Raw genomic sequence first — 22928 nt, 5'->3', positions numbered from 1 at the left:
ATCCCTGTTTAATAAATAAGGAAACTGAGGCACAGAGTGATGACGATCTTTCCCTATTGTCACACTAATTAGAGGCAGAGCTAGGAATCCAAACCAGGCGGTCTTCCCGAGCCTGCTCATCTAGGCATGGGATGGTGCAGTTGCTCCCCCATCTTGCCAACCAACATGTTTCACGGAGTGAAAGGGTGAAAGTGAAGGGATAGGGTGAGAGGCGTCACCTGCGAACGAGCTGCAAGCCTGACCTTTCCCCGGCACGGCGCACAGCTGGGGAAACAGTGCCCGGGGATGTGGGGCCGGCTATGGGAATGGCATCCTGTTTCTTTTTTTCTGGTACAGGGACCTAGGAGAATGGCTCTTCTCTCTCTGCAGTCTCACTTCCTTCGGTCCTGAGTCTTTCTGGCAGAAAGTACCTGCCTTTGCTATTTAATCCTGCAACGGTGTGTTACCGTGCCTGTCAGCTCTTGTACTGGTGAAAGGCTCTCTCTCTCTCACTTACTCATCCGAACAGTTCTGGGAACATGTAGTTCTTGGGCACTGCAGGCAGCGTGAACTGCCGGGGGTACAAGAGTGAACCCCGGGGCTGTCCTTCCGGTGCGTTCTATCTGGTGCGGGAGGTAAAGAGACATACTAAAGAAGCAATTGCTTTACTAACTAGAGAATTTCACATTTACAGAAGGGTCCTGAGCAGAAGAAACATGGTCTCATTAGAGAGCAAGAGACAAGAAATAGACTTAGGTTGTCCATAGAGGAAACATGGTCTGTAGCCGATGTCAAGAAGGTGTCCATGGGCAAGTGGTCTTTGCGCTGACATTTAAAGGTTGAATAGGCCCTGGCCAGTTTGGCTCAGTGGTTGGAACGTCAGCCTGCGGACCAGAGAGTCCCGGGTTCGGTTCCCGCTAGAGGCACATACCAAAAAAATAAATAAATAAAGGTCGAATAGAAATCAGCTAGGCTAAGAAGGGTAGGAAGAGGGGAGACAAGAAGTGGAACATCTTTATGGTGAGCTCAATGCACTGAAAGAAGGTCTAACTACATGAAAGAACACTGGCAAACCCTGACTGCAGAGTAAAAAGCAACCTCAGAATCCATAGGAGTGGGCAAAAGTAGGTTTACAGTTGTGCATATAGAAAATAATACAACAGTTAAGAAATAATAATACAAGAATAAACTCCGTGCTTCACATATTCACAACTGCAAACCTTCTTTGGCCAACCCCTGTGTATATATATATGGTACTGGAAGAGAACATAAGGTCACTCACTGATGTAAAAAATGTGTACACTGAATTTCTACCATGAGCCAGTCAGTGTCTGTGCTAGACAGAGGAGATGCTACAAAAATGAACAAGATGGTTTTTGTCCAGTGGTTGAAACTTGTTGTAAATTCCTCTAGGGTGGGGCCATGTTTTACTCACACTGTACCTTGCAGTAAGTCAGCTGTCAGTGAGTATCTGTTTAATGAAAGAGTAATTTTGGTCACCAATTTTATTTTGTTTTATTGATCAAATAAACATCAATGCACCAATTAATCCCTATTAACTTTCAACACATATATGCATATATATGTATGCTTGCATTTGTATGGATGTACACACACACACACACACACACACCCCAGAGACTCACCTCAGATTTAATAAAGTACAATTCTCAGGGAAGGGACTTTGGCTCCAGAGTTTTTTCAAGTAACCAGAAATGGTTCATATGTACAGGTATGGCTGAGAACCCGGTTAATAGAAACTTTAATTGAATAGGTCTGGGTTCCTACTATAATATGCAAATATTAGAATTCAAACATATTTGCGGTCAGTGATCAGCCACATTTTCTTCCCCCTACAACTTGAGAAATACCAGTGTGGAATCCCAGCAGGGTCAGTGAGCTCGCTATCCCAAATGGAGACTGGTAAGCAGCCATCCTTAGGAGGCTGTATCAAGAATACTTGGAACTCTACACCCTTGACCCCCACAACAGATCCCCTAAGGCCCCTCAAAGAAAAAGATGCCCTGGTTATGAATTGTTCCTGTGGGGATATTCACTTGATGTCTCATTTGCTTTTGTATCCTGGTGACTTTAATGAAAACAAAGCTTCTTACACCAAACAAACAAAACGATGAGCTTTGACAACAGACATAGAATCCAAATCTTACCAAACAAATCTACTTCTCTGCTTATGACCTTAGCCTCCACTTGGTCTTTAGCCATGGCAGGTGAATGTTCATAAGTAGCTTAATTAGTTAACAGTAGCTAAGAGCTTCAAGAGCTCATCAACTCAACATTAGAGGGCAATTACCCATCATCACTGAATTCCCGGAGCACTTGATGAAGCTGAGTCATATACCTGCCCAGGAGTATAGGCAGTAAGGCCAGGGCAGGGAGCTTTGCTAAATTCCTGCACTCACAAACACACAGCATGGTCTGCTCAGCCACTGAGGCTCAAAAAGCCAGTGGTGAGGAACCCACTAGGATAGACCCAAGTGAGGTGAAGAACAAGCATCTGCTCTTTGCTGTCTCACCTCGGCCACGTGAGCTGCCGTAACAACCTGGACCTGCTCCATCTGTGATTGGCTCCATTTGTTTTACAGGAAACCTTCCTTTTTGAAAGAGAGATGTTAAGCTTTTCAGTGCCTCCAGCAAAACATGTTAGTGTCTTGATTCCAAGGGTGTGGATCACATAAATCTGAAGTAGCTCTGGTTTCGGTGGGAATACTAAAACCCTTCTTGGCTGACACATCTAGGAATTAAAGAAGCGTGACAGCTTTGAACTGTTGTCAAAAGCTGCGTGGAGCCTCATTTCTGGAAGGGGTGTTCCATTCTCTGTGATTTAGTTTGGAAGCATTTCCTTCTTACATCCTTCCCTTGTTGCCTCCACCTACTTTGTTCCTACTCCTCTTTTGGCTCTGCCAGGAAAGGTTTCAAGACCAGGAGTGTGGACACAAAATAATTTAGGGAATCTCACTATCATTACACTATGTTGACAAAACATGACATTTCAATATTTTGTCAAGAGCTTGGTTTTGAAAAGATTTATATGTCTACCTACATATACATGCTCATTCCTTTTGTTTCGTTTTGTTTGTTTGTTTTTGGAGCAGGTATTTGCAAGCCTGAGAAAAAAATCTTGGCACTACGAGTGACTGCAGATTCTTCTTCTAATTGGTATCCTGAGGCCCCTGCTGGAGAGGAGAACGTTGAAGGAAAGCACTAGCTTTTAGAAGCTCAGGGGAGTGAGTTTCCAACGAATCGTGGTGGTGTCACTGAAGAAAGCGTCAATATTTTGTGTCCAGGTGTTCATTCATACATTTAACAAACTTGCATTTGGGGCCTACTCTGCAGCAAGACTAATTTCTAGGGGATAAAGAGAGTAAAAGGCAAAAAAGAGTGAAATCTACTTTTAAGATCATACAAACTTGTGAAGAAGATAAGAACTCCGTACAATATGTTCCAAGGAAGAATATTGTATAAGAATATTGCACAAGCAAAGTACAGACACATGCTCTGAGAGTTGGCAGGAGGAAGGCACCGGTTATAAACAGTGCAGGTGATTTTAGGCAACAGTTCAGTGAGAGGAACATGTGGCTGGGCCTTGAGTACGGTGAAAGCATGAGAGTTACCGAAATGGTAGGGAAAGAGGTTCCTGGAGAAACGCTATTGTCAGGTCCGAGAGCAGAGTTGACAAACCAGTTGCTGTTGGTGACTTTGAACTCATAAGAATGAGTTCTTATGTTATGTTATTCTCAGTACTCTCAAAATGCAGGGGTTTGCGCAGAAAAGGCAGTAGGGATCCACACATGGACAGGGTGAATGCCGTGCAGGTCAAAGAAAAGAACAGACAAAAGAGTAGCTTCGAGGTTATGTATAAAGTCCAAGACGAAGAGAATCTGAAAGAAGTGGGATGTGGGTCAATAAACTTCTTTCATTTAGAGGATTTTGGTGAATGTGGTCTCTTTGAGGATCAAATAGGTCTCAATGAAGGCAAGTGGGTAAAGGTACAAAAGCTGGAGAATGAACACAGTCTGTGTGGTTGACAAAGATACATTCCACAAGACAAAGTGAGAATAAGGGGTAAGTGAAAAGAGAGGAAACTCACAAAATGACAATGAAAAGGAAGTGTTATCTGAGGGCCTTACTTTGAAAGTTGTCAAGGAAAACGTCAATTTGGAGCAGAGTAGAGATAGGGGATCAGACAACCGATGAAGATAATGAGACGTAGTGCCCTGCACCCTTAGATCCAGTTGAGCTCTGAATAAGACCTGACAGATCTGGTATGGACTTTGGCTTCCTTCCCTCGGATCTTTGGATGGAACGGATCCAGTGGAAAGTAGAGAAGAAAGAAACTTTAAACAATGGGGTAGCCCACTGCTCAGCAAACTTTGTGTGTAACAGACAGAATAAAGGTTCTCCCAAGGATGTCCACATTCTAATTCTCCCAGAACCTGTGACTATTTTACCTACATGGCAAAAGAGTCTTTGAAAATATGACTACATTAAGGATCTTGAGATGGAGAGATTGTCTTGGATTATCTATGTGGGTTCAAAGGTCTTTACAAGAGGACAGCAGACTATCAGAGCAGCGAGGTGATGTTCCAGGGCTGATTTTGAAGATTTCAAAAGGGGACATGAACCAAGGAGTTCAGACAGCTTCTGGGAGCTAGAAAAGCAGGAAAAGGGATTCTTCCCTTGAGCTTCCGGAAACAATGGACTCAAAAGTCATTTTTATTTTCGCCCAGAAAGACCCATATTTGACTTCTAATCTCCAGAACTATAAAGTAATAAATCTGTGTTGGTTTCAGCCACTAAGCTTGTGGTAAATTTTTTTAACAGCCATAATAGAAAAATAGTACATTGGGCTTGAGTGTAATGTTGAAAAACATATTCTTGGGGAGCAGATGTTTGCATAAGCTGGAGCCAGGCCAGACGTAAATGATGGTGAGCATATTGTTGGAGGCATTTAGTAAAGTAGGTGCAGAGGCAGGTGTAGCAGCAAGGGAGAAGATGGGGGTAAGCAAGGGGTTAAAATATAAATGCTCATCTCAAAGAGATGCTCTCAGTGGAGAATGGGGCAAAATTGCTTAGCACAGTAACCTGGAATAGAGCAAATGCTAAATATATGGTTTGAGAATGTTGTTAGAGGGTTGACTCTCCTTTGTGCAGGGCGATTTCTTGTAAGGTATAGAACTCAGAGAACATATTGTGTGGTCCTCCCTGAAGATAGTTTTCTACAGACATAATTGAATTATGCCGAATAAAAAAGGAAAGACTTGAATTGGGGAAATGATTTTGTGCTTCAATAGGAACGGGATAGAAGGAAGAAGAGCGAATGATGGGCTGCCTTCTCATCCTGGTCCTACCAGTTTGCCTGGCTGACTGTGCTACAAACTGCAGGGCTTTTTAACACCAGCTGAGCATGTTACTTCATTCCACCTCCAGCTGCCTCTGGAGTCACTGCCTAGCCTTTGGCCCTGCAGCAATTGCCTGAGATCTCTTTAAGATAGATCCTCTGCTTACTCATCTCAGTATTGCCATTCCCTAGTACAATGCCCATCAAAAACCAAGAGCCCAACAGATCTTCATTAAGTGAATGTACAAAGGGACGGTGTTCTACTCTTAAAATATTTAAAGACTCATCGAAATGAGAGGGTATTACAAGGTATTGAGTAAGCCTGTGCTCAGATTCCTGGTTCAGATTAATAGTTTCCAAAGGCTGACCCACACCAGTCCACCGACTGACGCCAGGCCAGAAAGACGCTTGGTCCCCACCCTATGGATTATGACTCAGCAGGTCTCAGGCAGGGTCTGAGCATGTATTTCTTTGACAAATCAGCGAAGATTCTGCGGGCCTGTGAACTCTCGGTCTTGACCTCAGAGAAGACAGATTCATTATGAACTAGGGTGATCAGAGAAAGATTCATTGAGAAGTTAGGATCTGAATTAATCCTCAAACATAGGCAAGTTTGGGCAGATGAAGAAAAGAGGTCACAAGGGCAAACACTGTAAGAAACAGTATTTTGTATCATTTGGCCTTTCCCCTCAAAACACCATTTATAATCTATATCACTTATTTCTACATAACTCACCTCAAACCTAACTGTCTTAGGCAACACCCATCATCTGTTCTTTTTCAGTTTATAAGGGTCAAGAACTCAGAAGCAGTTTGGGTGGGCTTTTCTGACTTGGGGTCTCTTATGAGGTTGCTTTCAGATGGTGATTAGGGGCTGAAGCTTTGCAAAAGGATTCTTTAGTCCGATACCTGCTTTGGAAAGACTCAAAAGGTTGGAGGTTAGAAGAGAGAGAGCTCCGAGGACATCTTTTTCCATCTCTGTACTGTCTTCCTGCGTGGTCTCTGCAGCCTGGGGGCTTCAGATAGTTGGGCTTCTTATGTAGACTCGGGGCTGCAAAGCACACGTTCTGAGAGGGTGCACCGGTAGGAAGAGAGGGGCAGAGAAGAGGGAACGCTCAGTGGCAATGCACAGGGGATCCAAACAAGCAGGCAGGTAAAGAGATGAATAGTAGATGGACAAGTGACCCGTGACCTTCAGAAGTGCTTCATGTGACTTCAGCCAAACACCAAGAGGTCATTCAGTGCTTCTGACTGGTCAACAGTGGGTTGCATACCATGGAAGAACATGATAAAAACTACCATGATAAAACTACTTCAAAAAGTAGGATTTAATATGGATTTCACATAAGGAAATGCAATAAATCCTTCCATTCTTTCAGCAGTTTTTAACAAACCCTGAAAGCCAGGAGTCATATATACGAAGAGTTAGTATTGTATAGCAGACAGATTCCTATAATCTGAAGCTAAAGGCTTGAGTCCCCTACCTACTACTTGACAAACTTAGCGATCCCAAGCAGATCCTTGACCTCCTTCCCGATCTAGTTGTTTATTTCTTCAGTTCCATCTCCTTTTATATATTTCTCAAGCTTCACAAATCCAACTTTTTGGGCTACTTGCTCTTTCTGAAAAGCATACAACTTTTTTATGCCTCTGCTTTTTGCCCATGGTCGGCCTTCTGCTTGAGACACTGTCCTTTCCTCCCCCTCCCGGTCTCCAGCAACTGCCTCCCCTTGCCTTTGAGCTCTAGCAGAGTCACAACCCCTCAGCAGAACTGCCAGACTCCCCACAAAGAGGAGCCCACCCTCTGGGCTCTTCCAGTGCCTGCATACACCCGTCCCATTGCCCAGGTTGCATTGTTTTCACTACTTAGATTCCCCTAAACATAGGTCTATACCTCAGTAGTTTCTGCCATGCCTGCAATAGGCATAATGACTGACATTGAGTAATCTATCAATAAATATGTACTGTGTTTAAGTAAACAAATGGATGCATAAAGGCAAGAAGGAATGAACTATTTATTTTAAAATGTGGACCATCCATTTTTCAGCCTTGATTGGACACGAACATATTGGATTTCAGAGGACACTGAAAAAATTATCTTTTCATGGTCACTGCATTGTCAAGATTTAAAAATAAACAGTAAAAAAATAAAAAACTTGTGTCTGGATAACACAGCAAAGGCTTTTTCTTCCTTTTGAGTCTATAGCCCTCTTTCTTGCTGAGAAGCTTGTGCAAAAATGAAGCTGAGCTTGGGAAGCTCCCAAGTTGACTGATCTCTTTGTATCAGGTCCATAGCCCCTTTTACATTTTGGCTACTCGGGATGGTATTCACCTTTTTCTGCTCCAAAAAGATGCAACAGAAGGTGAATTTATTCCTGGTAACCTGTGGGTCATATCAAGTGAAGGCGAATGACTTTCATCTCAAGCCACCACACTGGCGTGGGGCCCAGTGTGACTGGAGGCCTGACCCTGTTTCTTTCCCACTCAACCAGGTGTTGAGGCTGAATGTGGACCTGGGGCACACAGGTGTGTCATGAGCCACTGCCATTCACTAGCAATTTGATTCCACCATTCTGAGCTTTAATTGTACCGTCCATGGTTTGAGGATTATGACCTCATCCAGCATAGATCAAAAAAAAAGTGGGAACTGTTGTGAAGATCGAGATAAATTTAGCAACATCACCACAGCTGTTTTTTTTTAATTCATAGTAGGTGCTCACAGATGTTAATGTTCTTTTTTCTTCTCCCACCTGACTTTCTTCGGAGGAGAAGGTTCTAGCCATCCATGCTAACAAGGTCATTTCTGGCTTCCCTTTTCTGCTTAGTAAGGATAGGGTAGGGCTCCGGTATCTTGTGTCTATCTCTCTGGCTTGCATACCCAGGCACACCCATCCACAGGGCTTTGTTTCCTTAACCTCAAGTTATGTAATGAATAGGTGTAGGGCCCTAGATTTATTTCCATAAGGACCTGTTTCAAAATCCCTGCTGATTGCTCTAGGCGGTGAGTGTGTGGAGGAGAGTGGGCTCACACATGTTCCCTGCTGGAAGCGCCCGGCCTGAATTAGGTCATGCCGTCGTGGCATTTTTCATCCTTTCACACGCTGCTGCTATGACAGCAGGTGAGGACCACAGAGAATAAAGCAAGAATGGGTGGTTGCTTAACCTGGCCATGTATTTACACATCCTTGTTGGCAGGGAAATGGTGACTCACTGCCCTTGCTGGAATACCACTGGTAGGCCAGCTTCTAATGACTCTATACCAGAGCCTCCCTTCCCCACCGCCAGCTCCATTTTCCACAGCTGAATCTCATCTCTGGCCGTCCAGGACATGTTAGGAAGAGCAGTAACCTGTTCCGACCCCTAGGGGACCATTGCGTAACACTTAGGGAATACATAGGTGGTATCTAGGAAACTCTCCAAACCTGCGGGAAATGAAATAAACAACAGTTGATGCTTTGAAGATGGGTGATGGTGATGAAAGTTACTCCCTACTATGTGCCAGGTGCTTTGTCTACATTTTCTCTCATCATATCCACCCAGCTCAATTTTTAACTGATGCTGAGACAGGTTAAATACTTTCTCCAAGGTACCAGTGTTAATAAGCAGCAGACTTGAGACTCGAATCCAAACATGTTTAATGTTAAACCCCACGGACCTTACACTGTCATACCACCAGCTATGGTTCAAGTGGGTTCAAGTGCCTGCCCACTGCCCATCTCCCTAGACCTGCCATGCCCCTTGGGCCCGCTGGGAAATCAGTCACGATGCCACCTCTCCTCCCTGCCACTTGTAGGCTCTATTTGTAACTACACAGGAACTTCATTTCTTCAATATGACATTTTCCTTAATTCAAGCTAGCTCTGTCCAGTCTAACGGCACCATGGCACACTGCATGTCCAGTCCCTTAATCACTGAGCCTTTAGGACATCAGGTTCTGGTCAGCATTACACTGTCTTAAGAAAAGGCCTCAGGTGTGTTCATCAAGGGAATAGAGTTACAGTCAAACGAAAGATAACATCTTGACTTCAGTTGTGCTTCAGATCCAGGATCAGGAAAGCGGAATGACCCTACCAGACCAGACCCTCACGAACCTGGGCAGAATGCACCATGGCTGACATCAGGACTTGATACAATGTTCAACTACTCCCTACCCTGGCCCCAACCAACCAGTAGAGCCCATGACCCCAACTCCATTAGTTGCCATAGTGGATGACTTTTCCCTTATATAACCTACCCCCTTAGGTGCCATGGGGGAGCCAGGACTTAGAGTGTTAGCTCACTGTGTCTTGGGGCTTGGCACTGTTTCCTTAAGTAAATCTTTATTTTTATTTTTGCTGCAAACTCCCGTTTGAGTTTTATTAGGCTTTGGTGTGAGAAGGCAAATAAAACCCTCTCGTTCAGTAACATATTCTAGCATTCTGGATTTCAGTTAAAGACCCTGTGCAGAAGGCAGTTGAATGAACATCAATTTTAAAACACTCCTTAAGAGATTCTGTTCTGTGGGTTTCTCTTCCTGAGATCTGGTTGTTTCTTTTTTGTATTTTTATTTTTTTTTATTCTGGGAATTACCCATAGGTAAACTTCCAGTAAAATATTTGTATTTTTATTAAAGTCAGCCAAGGACCGTTTGTGCTGCATGCCACCACAGACCCTAATTATTGTTGAACACTCAGGTAATACCTGGTTGAACTCAGCAGTTCCCTATCTTAAGACAGTCATTCTGAAGCATTTGTAAGTGTTGAAACAACCTGGAGGGCATCAAAACATGGTACCTGGGGCCAACCCCAGAGTTTCTGACTCAGTGATCTGAAGGAGAGCCTGAAAATGTGCATTTCTAAGCCATTGCTGGATCACGCTGATGCGGCAGGTCCAGTGAGAACCGCTGCCTTAAGATGTCCCAATAAGTACACTCTGATGGCGAGGGCCCAGCAGTCATTGACAGGTGGGCAGGGTTTAATGGCCAGAACTCACAACCACTCTGTTCTCAATCTTACCTTTCCCTCCCTGTGGGTTTTTTTTTTTTTCTTTTTTGTCTTTTTGTAGGAGGCAAGAGTCAAAGCTTCTTTTTAAAATTTTCAAACCATATACTTTTCTTAAGTTAATAAACTTTACTTTTCAGAGCAGTATTGGGTACACAGAAAATGGAGTGAAAAGTACAGAGAGTTCCCATCTACCCGCTGTTTGCACAGGTAGGTACACAACCTCTGCCACCATCGGCACCCTGCACCACAGAAGGATATTTGTTACAATCCATGACATCGACACATCACTATCACCCAAAGTACACATTTTACATTAGAATTCACTCTTGGTGTCATACTTTTTATGGGTTTTGACAAATACATAATGAAACGTATACACCAGTGTAGTGTCATATAGAACAGTTTCATTGCCCTAAGAAAAAAAACCTCAATGCTCTGATTATTCATCTCTCCCTCCCCGAAACCATGACAGCTACTGATGTTTTACTGTCTCCACTGTATTTTTCTTTTTGAGAATGTCATCTAGTTGGAATAATACAGTAAGTAGACTTTTCAGACTGACTTCTTTCACTTAGTAATATGCATTTAGGTTTCCTGCGTGTCTTTTCATGGCTTGATAGCTCGTTTCCTTGTAGCCCTGAATCATATTCCATTGTCTGGATATACCATAGTGTGTTTACCGATTTACCTATTGAAGGATATCTTGGCTGTATCACAGTTTTGGCAATGATATATAAAGCTGCTATAAAGACCTGGGTATCTTTGCATGAACGTAAGTTTTCTCTTCTTTTCAGTAAATACCAAGGAGCATCACTGTTGGATTGAATGATAAAAGTATGACTAGTTCTGCAAGAAAATGCCAAACTCCCTTCCAGAGTGTGTGTATCATTGTGTATTCCCACCAGCAAGGAAGGAGAATTCCTGTGGTCCCACACCCTCATAAGCATTTGGTGTCGTCAGTGTTCAGAATTTTGGTCATTGTAATAGGTGTAGTAATATCTCATTATTGTTTTAAATTGCAATCCCCTAATAACATATGATGTTAAATATCTTTTCATGTTTACTTGCAATCTGTGCATCTTCTTTCGTGAGATGCCTGTTCAGAACTTTGGGTTCTTCACATGTTTTGCGTAAAATGTGTCTTTTGCAGGTATTTTCTTCCAGTCTGTGTCTTCTCATTCTCTTGACAATGACTTTCACAGAGCAGAAGTTTTTATTTTTAATGAATTCCAGCTTATCAATTATTTATTTTATAGATCCTTTTTTTGTCTTGTATCTAAAATGTCATCTCCATATCTAAGGTCAGTTAGGTTTTCTCTTATATGTTGTTATGGATTAAAAGTTTCTGTCCCCTCAAAATTCACATATTAAAGCACTAACCTTTAATTTTATGGTATTTGGAGGTGGGGCTGTTGGAAGTTAATTAGGTTTAAAAGAGGTCATGAGGGTGGAGACCTCATGATGGAATTGGTGTCCTTATAAGGAGATGGAGAAGAACAGAGCATATTTTTTCTTACCCTCTTGCTTTCCCCTTCTACCATGACAAAGCAAGAAGGCAGTCTGCAAACCTGGAAGGGGACCCTCTCCAGGAACTGAATCTGCTGGTACCTTGTCATGGGCTTCCCGGCCTTCAGCTCTGTGACAATAAATAGTTTTTGTTGATGTCTATGACATTTTGTTATAGCAGTCTGTTATATATTTATCTTCTATCTATTTGATAACTTTGAATTTTACACCTCAGTCTATGATCTATTTAGAGTTTTGGTTTTTTTTTTTACTTTTATAAGGTCTGTATCTAAACAATGATGATGATGATGATGATGATGATTTCAATGTAGAAGTCCAGTTGTTCCAGCACCATTTATTACAAAGACCATCTTTGCTCCAGTGTATTGCTTTTGAACTTTTGTCAAAGATAAGTTGACTGTATTTATGTGGGTCTGTTTCTAGGTTCTCTGTCCCGCTACAATGATCAGTTGGCTATTCTTTCACCAATACCACACTGTTTTGATGACTGTAGTTGTATAGTCTGTCTTGACATCAGATAACATTAGTCCTCTGACTTTGTTTTTCTTTAATACTGAGTTGGCTACTCTGGGGTTTTGCCGCTCCGTATAAACTTTAGAATCAATTTGTTGATATCAACAAAAAACTTGCTGAAAGTTTGAATGGGATTATATTAAATCTATACCTCAAACTGGAAAGAACTGACATCTTGACATATTGAGTCTTCGTATCCATGAGCATGAAGTACACTTTCATTTCTTTATTTTTACTTCGATAGCTCTTATCAGAGTTTTGTAGTTTTCCTCTTATAGGTCTTGTATATATTTTGTTAGATGGATACCTAAGTATTTTCTTTTAGAGGAGTGTTAATATAAATAATAATGTGTTTTTAATTTCAAATTCAGATAAGATAGTGATTGACTTTGGTATATTAATCTTAAATCTTACACCCTTGATATAATACTTATTACTTCCAGGATAGGTTTTTTGGTCAGGTCTTTTGAAATTTTTACAATTGGGGTTATTCAGAAATGGAATAACATAATGATTAAAACATTCTTTCATGCTAAAAGTAATTACGCATTACAAAAAGCTTGGAAACAAGAAAAAACATCATTAAAATGTATGAGTACCTACTATGTCTCAGGAACTATATTAAGCCTTTTATTGGTATCTTCTAATTGAATCCTGTTGACAACTTTCTGATATAGGTGCTATTGCTCTCATTTTACACATAGAAAATGGATGTCAGAGAGAATAGTTAACGTGCCTCAAGACACACAGTAAGTGGTAGTATCAAGAATCGAGCTGGGACAGTCTGATTTTAGAGCTATACTTCTAACCAGTATATAATCCTGACTCCCATCCTACCATCCATCTCTCTACCTCCCCACTCCACCCCAAAAAATGATCAATAGCAATATACTGTATTCTAAGTCTTTGCTTCCCTGAAAACCTATAATAAATATAAAAAAGAGGGGGGGGAAGCATCTAAGTTAAGGGGCTATTAATAGCATATTTTCAGGGCATAATAAATAAATTAATTTATTTATCTAAAAACATCTATTGAGCATCAGCCCTGTGCCAGGCACTGTTCCAGAGATAAAGTAATAGGCAAAACTCCCTTCCTAGTGGATTTTGCTTTCCAATGATGCTGTTCTCCTCTTTTACGTATTGTCTGCTAGAGTCATTTTCACTTACACAGATTTGTATAAACTTTTTAGTGATTGATCTAGAAGACACAACATATATTTTTAATTTTTCACACTATATTTAGAATTCATATTGTTCCATTTCACACAAAATATAGAAAATTAACATCCATATAGATCCATTTTCCCAACCAGAGTTGAGATATATTTATAATGTCTATACATATTATTAAAGCCCCCAAGAAAATGTTATAATTTTTGTTGTAAATAATAATATGTATTTTCAAATAGAAAAATTATTACTTTATATTTACAATTTCTGATACTTTTGATTTGTTCCTGGAGCTCTAACTCTCCCTCTAGTTTCATTTTCTTTTGTGGAAAGAACTTCTTGAGCCTTTTTATAATCCAAATGTAGTGACAACAAATTGCCTTAACTTTTCTTTATTGGCAAATGTTTATATATATATAACTTTTTCTTGAAGGATATAGTTATTGAATAGAGGATTCTGAGTTCACAGTTTTGTTTTTTTTCTTTTAGCAATTTAAACATGGTGTGTGTGTGTGTGTGTGTGTGTGTGTGTGTGTGTGTTTTGACCTCCATAGGTCCTGATGAAAGTAGTTGTCAATGTAAATTGTTGATCCTCTAGAAGTAACATGTCATTTTACTCTGGCTGCTTTATAGATTCTCTTTAATTTTCAGTAGTTTATTCATAATGTACCTATGTGTTTCCCTTGTATGTATCATGTTTAAGGTTTACTGAGCTTCATGAATAAGCAAATTTAAGTCTTTCAGAAAATTACAAATGTTTTAGCAATTCAAGAAAAATAAAATTTCTGTCTCATTATTTCTTTTTCTTGTTTGACTCTCACATACAGGTTAGAGCTTGGTATGGCCCCACTGGTTTACTTTAGATTGGGTCATTTCTATCAATTTATCTTCATGTTCACTAATTTTTTTCTTCATTTTAATGTTGAGTTCATCCAGTAAAATTTTTATTTCAATTGTGTTTTATTTCTAGAATTTTTGTTTCTTTTTTATAGTTCTGTTTATTGACTGAAATGTCCTATCTTTTCATTCACTATGACCATCTTTTCCTTTACTTCACTGAACACAGTTATAGTATCTGCTTAAAGTTCATTGATTGCAAATTCTAACATCAAGGGTATCTCAGGTTTGGCCCATAGATTGTCTTTTCTCTCAAAAATGAGCACACTTTTATTTATTTTTTAAATATATCAAATAATATTATTGGATTGCATTCTGAACTCTGTTGTATTTCTCCAAAAGTCTTTTGTTTTAACAAGAAATAAACTTAGTTGGATTCAAATGGTCAACTCTGTCTCTTGAGGGGCAGCTGTGTTCAGCTCTTTTGTCTTTAACTATGTTGCTTTTAGTCTGCCTAACACAAGAATGGTTCAGCCAGCAGCTGAAATTGTGGACTCCTCATCTCTGGCTCTCTTGCTTCCAAAAATCCTTCAATCACTCACTTTCCAGTGGCCCTGGTTTCCACGAACACTGCCATTTTGTCAGAAATTCCTATGTTTTCTGTTGGAGTGTCAATTACCCTGTGTGGCGCTGATTTAGTCTTCTACCAGGCTAAAGGCCACAAAGAGTGGGTAACTTTTACCATGCCTCCCTTTTCTCCAAGTTTTATCTTCCCTACAGAATTGGACTATTTTTATCTACTTTTCAGTGCCTTCCTGTAGTTGTTGTTTCATATGGTTTTTGTTTACAGTTGTTATTATCAGGGCTTTGGGTCCTGTAGGAACTTTCTAGAAGCATATTCTCTGTGCTTGGTTTTAACTTTGAAAAATTAAAAGGCTGTGGCCTGGGTGGTTATCAAACTCATCTTGAAAATGTAAAGTACACTATGAACTTCACAAGGGTAGATGCTACCTCGCATGTAGGCCAACTTCTCATCCGTACATTGAACAATTATTCCTAGGGTTTGCTACATGCTTACGGATATAAACTCTGCACCCTTATAGTGAATAAAAGGGACAAGTTAAATCAACAACAATTTGAGTGTTGATTCTGGAAACAGACACAAGAATAAAGCTATCTGGGGAATGCGTTGCTGAGAGAAGACTATAGAGGGTGTGTATTAACATTTAAATATCTATAGAAAACAGGTAGACCACTGACCCCCTTACCCTTTATGTCATTATCCATCATATTTGCATGTGGGCTTCATTCTATTCTTTTTGTAGTTAATCCTCCAGTATACTATTTTTAAATGTATAAAAATATATCATGACCAACTTGTTTCTTCCCCCAAGGAAATCAAGGTTGATTTAACATAGAAAATTAATTTAAAAGTTTATCACATTAACAGATTAAAGAAAAAATATCTTATGAGTATCTCAATAGATGAAGCATAATCATTTGATATGTTTCAGTATCTTAACAAACGATAAAAACAAACTTCCATAACTTGACAATGGGTATTTACCAAAAACCTAATGCAAACATCAGGTAAGGAGCTATTTCATTATGTCCACAAGAGATGGTAATGTCTTAACATTAGAATGGCAGCCTATATTTATAGTGGTGGTAGAACATGGAGAGAAACAGACACAGAAAAATGTATTATCTTGATGGCAGAGAACCATCACACATATATTTTGAAAAGCACCTACCCTAGGGCTCAGCACACAACAGAGTACAAAAAGTGCTTACTGACTGATAGATAAGAATGTGTCATAAGACGTTGCCATCATTTCAGAGGGCTGTAGCTAGAGATTATTACAGCCTCTAGAAGATTTTTGCTTAGAGTTGTGCTCTGGTCAAAATCTACCCAGAGTGCTCACTGTACCAATCACTACATTTTTCACATTCAGCTGCCAAAAGACCTCATCTGCCTCCAAACTCAAACTAGAACTTTTCGGTATAAATTTGTTCTAGATAATTGCTTCCTTTGAATAGTATCCATAATAACAGATTGCTCTAAACAATACAATTTTACTTTCAGTGATTAAAGTTATTGGAAAAACATTTGACCTGCAAGGGTATTATAATATGAAGTTAAAGAAAGCATGAGATAAGACCTGAAGAAATTTGGCTTTTAGTCCTCCTGGGGTTATGAACCAGTGATGTGACGTTGGATGGTATTAAACATTTGGGGTCCCTGTTTCCTAATCTGAAATGTACAACGTGAGTTAGTCATTGATTCAACAAATTAAGGATTCATTATGGATCAGGCATCGCGCTCCTGCCCATGTCTACAGGTGTTGGGAGATCAACAGTAACAGAATTTAGGAAAAGTGCACTGTGAACAGTAACTTGTGACACAAAAGGCTGATGGGTTTGGGATTTGTGGGAATCCGATAGCTATTGGTTCATCAAATAAGTCTTAATCACTCACCTTTTATATATTCGCACAATGCTAGGCTCTAGAGTACTGGTTCTCGACCTGTGGGTCGCAGCCCCTTTGGGGGTCGAACGACCCTTTCACAGGGGTTGTCTAAGACATAGCAGTCGCAAAATTACAGTTATGAGGTAGCAACGAAAATAATTTTATGGTTGGGGGTCATCACAACATGAGGAACTGTATTAAAGGGTCGTGGCATTAGGAAGGTTGAGAACCACTGCTCTAGGGGGTGTTGACAAATAGATAAGCACTAAACTCATCACCAGGATACTAATGCACTTTCTTTGCAAGATCCAAGAAAAAGAATGAATCCTAGTGTGCCCTCACTATACGTATGCCCTTGATCAAATCACTCAACTGTCTATGAATTCCCAAAACACAACTGGGGGAAAAACACAACCTTGGAGCAATATGTTTATTTGGAATTTAATCCAAAATAACGAAGGGGATGAGGAAGGTCAGACAGATAAGGGAGACAATGCAATAGTAAGTGTCTGAATGACACATTATTGCTGTGGACCTCTGGAACTCGGTCCTTTAGAGACCATCTCAGGAATCCTCAAAAATGTGGCTCAGAATGGTCCTGCTAAGGGCCAGAGCAGCTGGAATATTTAGTCATATATTCTTTTCATTCACATATTTTTTCATTCACACGCCGTGCATGTGAATGAAAAGTACTCGAAGTCAAAAGCTGTCTGTTTCAGGTGAACTCGGCAGGGGACTTTGGTGATGTGAAGTAGAAAGTCAACAGCACATGTGACAGTGACCAATCTGAACTTTGAGTTCCTGATCTAGAAATAAAAAATCCGTATATATTACAGGACAGTAGTGGGCATTAAAATTGTCTATGTACATCTTTGTTAAAAAGGAATGTTTGTCCTCAGGACTGTGAGAAAGGGTGATGGCTATGAAAATATACAGCAGGGGGGTTCTCAGAGCTCATGAATCCTATGACCTGGGAAGCAGGGGTTATAAGCCCGTGTTGTCTTCATAATCTTCTTTGAGCGTGATCCAAGAGAAGATTTTGATAGGGACTTGATGAAAGAGGCCAAGTAGAAAGTTTGGGTTCACTGCAAATGTTTATTTAACTCAGACACTTCAAAAGCATTTATTGGAGAAACATTTTCAGATTCATGTCAGATGAATCAACATCCTTCACCCATATCAGAGTCATAGCCTGGGGGAGTAAATTTAGTCAGCTAACCTGTACCTCACATGGTATGAAACTTGTTTGAGAAGCCTTGAAAATCCAGTGTCAAGTTTCTGGCTGCCTCTCACATCCTGGTGCAGAAAGGGCATCTGAGCTGGGGTTGATAAAGAGCCCTAGTCCTCAAACCTCAGTGCTAATCAGAATCGGTTGGAGGACATTTAAAATCACAGATAACTGGATACCGCCCTCAGAACTCCTGACTTAGTTGTTCTCAAATGGGTGCCAAGAATCAGCATTTCTAATCAGTTCCCTGGTGATGCTGCTGCTGCTGGTCTGGGGACCACATTTTGAGAACCAATAGTTCAGAAGAAGCTAGAGTCATCCATGAGTGGGAGAAGGTGGGGGTGGAGGTCACTAAGCACTCTGATGAGAGACAGATTGTAAATCTAGGACCCACACAAAGATCAGCCTTGTTTGTCCTTGGTTTTCAGAGATGTCACTACAGGCTCATAATCTCAAAGGACATTTCTATTCACTTTCCCTTCTGCATTTTATAATACACCTCTTTACCACCTCCCAGGATTCAGACTAGCCTTCCAAAACAAGACTGTACTTGAAAACAAAGGGGGAGGGATTTTCACTAATAAATAGACTGCATGGAAGAAAGATAGAAGGACTCCAAAAGAAGAACAGGGGAAAACCAGAAAGGAAGGAGTAAAAAGAAAAGGAGAAAAGACAGGCAGCCAGTAGATAACATGATGAAAATACACTATGTCTCAAGTTCTATGACTTGAATTTTCCCATACTTTAGAATGCTGAAGTCTCACAAATGTACTGCAAGATGTGCTATTACTCCCAGGAGGAAATGGAGTTTCAGTCGATTATGGGATCTTCCCAAATAGACAAGATTTGTAAGAGCCACAGGCAGGACTCAAACCCAGAGGTATTCCATTCCAGTGAAGTTTCTGCTGTTTTCCAACACCAGAAACTGTCTATATGGAGCAGTCATTAAGGATTTGGAATTGGGAAGCAGGGTCACATGGGGGAGGCAGAGGTTGCCTCCAGTGCTCCACAGATTCTTGAATTTAAAATCACGGTATGGTCTGTGGCCCTTCTTTCTGACTCACTGAACTTGAGGGCAATCAGGGCACCTTGTACGGTATTGTTACAGAAATGAGGCAGCGCTGAGTAATTTGCCTGCCTGGGAGGCTCTCTCCATTCTAGGTGGAGGCCTCTATGTTGCAGATACTCTAAGCACAGTACTGCGACGAGGAAGAGATTTCGGCATAGGGCTCCACAGAATGCCCAGCAAGGCGGACGCAGGGCCACAGGCCTACCAATGCGAGAGTCTTTGAAGACCTCACTCTTCATCCAGCTCAGGCCATGATGCAATGCAACAGCTTAGTAATTGATGGTGTTCTACCTGGAGAGACATTTCAACATCCCACTAGAAAGTGCCTATTGAACAATGAAGTGGTGGGTATTTTAAGCTGGCTGTTTGTCTATTCCAGTTGTGTGATGTCCACACAGACACCTCTAGATTTCTTCATTTAAGACAGGTCGCTGCTAATGTTTTACTATGAGTGAATTTAGCCCTGTAGTATGTCATGTTCTAGAGAAGCACGCAAGAGCACGAACTCCAAGGAGGGAAGATTTTATTGAAGGATAGGAGGATTCCTGCCTGTTAAATTATCCAGACAGGAGGTGATGTTGCTCAAGCCTCTGGAACCCCCTTGGGTGGTATTCAATCTGAGTTTAGACAGACATTTGGAGGGCATATTGGGGAGAAACAGACAATGGGCTGGACAAGTGCTGAGCTCTTTGCAGAGTGTTTGGGCAGAGTGGCTGAACACATGGAATCCAGGCGAAATGAGGGTCAAACGAAGAACCCAGCACTGACCATTTGGAATGCCCAGAGCATCTCCTGTCGGCAACACTCCACCTGAGAAGCAGAGTGGGCATCAGTCCAACAATACCCAGATTCTGAGACTAGATTGGAACAAGACGCTGCCTCTTTGAACTTGTAGGTAAACACAAACTGTGGAGATGGACTCTGCCAGTATCAGGCAGTTTTTCTCAGTACAAACCACAACCAAATTTAAAACCTAAAGCACACATGATATTCAAATAGATGGTTCCTTACCTGGGCCAAGAAGGAAGTAAGAAGACCCTGGAAGGGGATTAGAAGGGTGGAGATCAGCTGTGCCATTTGGTTGCAGCTCATTTGCATAGGAAAAAAGAGATTTGACTAGGAAGTTCCCCACACCGGTAAAAGAGGATAGCAGCATTATTAACATTGTGTAATCCAACCTTTAACTTAGAACAATGCTACCCGTATTTACATAACTCAACACAAACTTGTTTTTCTTTGAACAGTAAGTCCTCGTGATGCTAAAGTTGAAATCTGGGTCCACCTTACTTATGTAAATTATCTTAGACCCAAGAGTACTGCCTACTGAAGCAAGGTGGTGTTTAATAAAGTTTTTCAAAATCCCAGAATTCCCTGAGTGAAAGAGCTCGAATATCAAAACATTAAACATCAAATTCCACACAGGAGGGGCCCTAGGCAGCCCTGCTCGCCTACCCTGGAAAGTGCGCTGGAACAAAGTGTCTGCTACCTGAAGCTGTGAACATGTGTGTAATGTGTGAACATGTGTGTATGCATGTGTGGACATGTGTGTATGCATGTGTGTTTCCCTGCGTCTGTGTGCATGAGAGATGCATGTTTCTGGCAAAACCAAGAAGCCAAAAGAAGCATCCACCAAGATCCCCAAACAAAGGTATAAGAAAGGGATGAAGAAGGGTCAAGGCCAAGGCACCGGGCCCAGGGCACAGGTGCAGAGCGGCACATGTTTCAGGATGGGCTTTGCAGGCTGGCACCCCAGGTGCCTGCCTAGACCACGTACAAGTCACAGTGACTGAGAAAAAGTATTCCGTTTCCCCCAACCTTGGCTTCTTGGCTGGTAAAATTGGAAGAATAATACCCACATGATGGAGTTATTATGTGAGTTAACTGAGATAATACATGTAAAATATTTAGCACAATTCCTGGGATCTAAGGGCTTAATAAATGCAGGCTGGTGTTATTGGGGAGTACACAGAGCTACGTGTAAAGCGAATGCAAACGAAATCCATTCCTTGAACTGTTTAATGTGCCACTCAGCGCGTATGGGATGTCAGCCTACATTAAAAGGCTCAGATAGCAACCATATAATGTCACTGTGAGGTTTAAATAAAATTACACACACAAACACAATTATACATAATTGTCTGGCACATGGTAAGCATTCAGCAAATCATAGCTCTCATTTTCATGAAGAAAATTTCTCTCGCCTTATGTTTGTACTTAAGATTAATCATCAGGCTGGAAAATGGCCTTTTTATAAATATACACATCACAAAAAGGAAAATAACAAATGGATAATAAACAAGGAAATATGTCCAACAAAAAAAAATAAATTAAAACAATGATGCCACTGTTTTTTACATAATGCAACACAGATTATTTTTTCCCTTTTAATGATAAGCTGCTAAGGATTCATTAAAATAAACATGGTTACATGCTACTGTTGGGAATGCAGATGGCGATGACCTTTTAAAAGTCACTGAGCAGTACATGATAAGGGCCTTCAAGTACTAAAAACCTGTATCTAATAATTTTATTTCTTAACATCTAACCAATGGAAGTAAGTTAAAATACAGGGGAAAGCTATAAATGTGCTTCCAATAGAAAAAATAATAAGGAACACCCTAAATAACTGAAAGAGGAGAAAGGATTGCTTATGCAACTTGAACCTTGGTCCATTTATTCAATGAAATATTATGCAGCTATTACAAATAATGCCAATAAAGAGTTTACAATAACATATTAAAAGCTTACAATGTCATGTTAAGGATAAAAGCAGTATAATAAAGTTGTTTAAATAGTAGGTCCACAGTATATAAAACAACTTATTAAAAATGAAAAAAAAAATACATTGATTTAATAGTGATTGTCTGAGGATGCTAGTAATTTTTCTTCATGTTATTCTGTTTCACAATTTTTTCTCTAATAAGCATGTGTGTATTTTTTCATAAGTGTGATAAAAGTCCAATAAAGTTTCCTTTAAAAATTCCACAGCAAGATTTTCTAGTATAGAAGTCAGCTACATATAGCCCATAGGTCAAGTCCAACCTGCCACCTGCTTTTGTAAATAAATATTTATTAGAGCACAACAATACTAATTCATCTATGTATTGTTTATGGCTGTATTTGCACTAAGGTGGCAGAGTTGAGTAGTTGCCATAGAGACTGTGTGGACCACAAACCCCCAAATAGTTACTATCCGATTTTTGACAGAAAAAAAATCTGCCAACGTGTAATTAAAATATTGCACACAGAAGACTTGACATAGGCCAATAGCTTGAAATTGATGTGATTCAATCTGGAGAAACATTCCAACACTCCAGTAGAATGTACCTGACCAAGAATAAAATGGTTGATAATTGAAGGTTGCTGAATTTCCTTCCTAATTTTACAACTTCTACATAGCGACTTGTCTATTTCTCCATGACAATAATGGCTCTTGGTCCATTTAGCCTGGCAACATGTAGGTGGTTCAAAAGGAGCATGCAAGAGTGAGAACTCTGAGGACAGCTCCCACTGAGTGATGAGGGTGATTCCTGGCAGTGGGATGATCCAGATGTGGAATGGTCGTCAGTCCGAAACTGGACAGTTCAGAAGGCAGATTATGGAGAAGCAGCCCGTGGGGCTGGGTAACTGCTGAGCTCTTTCCACCTTGCATTCTGGGAAGAGTGCTGAAAACACGGGGTCCGGGGAGAGATGTGAGTCGAACAAGGGATCCATCTTGTTGCGGTGCCTGTCATTTAACTTCGGTGCCATCTGCCAAACTGATTCTGCATCATCTGCTTCCACACTACCAGAAA

Source organism: Molossus molossus, unplaced genomic scaffold (genome assembly GCF_014108415.1).
Source record: "Molossus molossus isolate mMolMol1 unplaced genomic scaffold, mMolMol1.p scaffold_m16_p_16, whole genome shotgun sequence".
NCBI classification, from domain to species: domain Eukaryota; kingdom Metazoa; phylum Chordata; class Mammalia; order Chiroptera; family Molossidae; genus Molossus; species Molossus molossus.
This window is presented reverse-complemented; position numbering follows the sequence as displayed.